At 64.9% G+C, this 1,009-nt stretch overlaps 1 protein-coding gene across 1 annotated transcript in view; it reads left to right on the top strand.

Annotated features, from left to right (window-relative positions):
• The first annotated feature begins 6 nt into the window (after positions 1–6).
• Positions 7–1,009, top strand: part of EFNA3 (ephrin-A3) — an 8,848-nt gene continuing 7,845 nt past the window's right edge. The window contains exon 1 of the mRNA XM_010838304.1: positions 7–120. The gene's annotated coding sequence lies outside the window, so the exon portion shown is untranslated. The remainder of the gene's footprint in view (positions 121–1,009) is intronic.

The raw sequence follows: 1,009 nt of genomic DNA, 5'->3' as shown, positions 1-1,009 counted from the left end.
GGCTCCGCTGCTGCTGCTGCTGCTGCTCGTGCCCGTGCCGCTGCTGCCGCTGCTGGCCCAGGGGCCCGGGGGGGCGCTGGGAAACCGGCATGCGGTGTACTGGAACAGCTCCAACCAGCAGTGAGTCGGGGGCCCAGGGAGCCCATGCGTCTCGCGTCAGTGAGAGGGGGAGGCCTGGGAAGTCCTGGGGGAACCTGGGGTGGCAGTCCTGGGAAACCACAGTTGGGGGCTATAAGGCGAGGGAGAGGGGGACACACTCTGTGGGCGTCTATGAAACTCAGCGGGTGTCTGAAAGAGGCTGTTAAGGTAGAGTAACCAGGGCTTGGGCCGAGCGGAGGAGGCTGCTTGGGAACACCCCACCCCACCTTGGCTTCTCTCCACACCCGCCTCTGGAATAGCTTACCCCCCACTCGACAGTTCCCCCATCTTCATCCCCTTCGGCCGGCCTGGGGTTTGGGAGCACCAGCATGCTGGGGATAGGCCGCCGCACTTGGGGAGCCCAGGGATGACCTGTTTTCAGTGGCGAGCGTTTCTAGGGGTTCTGGGCATGACTCCTGCTTTAACAAGTGAGGTCCAAAGCTGAGGCAAGGAGTCCGGACGAGCACCTCCTCAGAAGGAAGGTGAATGGATTGCCCTGGTTGTATAGATAAGCGGGGCCGGAATGAGCTGGGGCTGGGTCGCCAAGTTGCGGGGTTCTGGAGGTGCCGCTTGGATAGGATAGGAACGTGGGGTACCGGCGAAAGGGAGAAAGGCAAGGAGATGTCGGCGTGTCACACACACACCCGGGCTGGGGACAGCGTGTGGCTCCAAGTGTGAGCGGGCGTGCGCGGCTGTCAGTGTGCGTGTGTGTCTGAGTGTGTGATTTGTGTGTCTGCGTCGGCGATCGTCTGGGGGTGGGAGCGGGCGACGGGTCGAGGAGGGGGCTGCGGTCGCTGTCCGCGTGGCCGGCCGCGTCTGGGCTAGGGTGGCTGTCGGCGCCGCTGCGGTCTGGGCGGGTGTCAGGGCGGCC

This window comes from Bison bison, unplaced genomic scaffold, assembly GCF_000754665.1.
Source record: "Bison bison bison isolate TAMUID 2011002044 unplaced genomic scaffold, Bison_UMD1.0 scf7180017864093, whole genome shotgun sequence".
NCBI lineage: Eukaryota > Metazoa > Chordata > Mammalia > Artiodactyla > Bovidae > Bison > Bison bison.
This window is presented reverse-complemented; position numbering and strand designations above follow the sequence as displayed.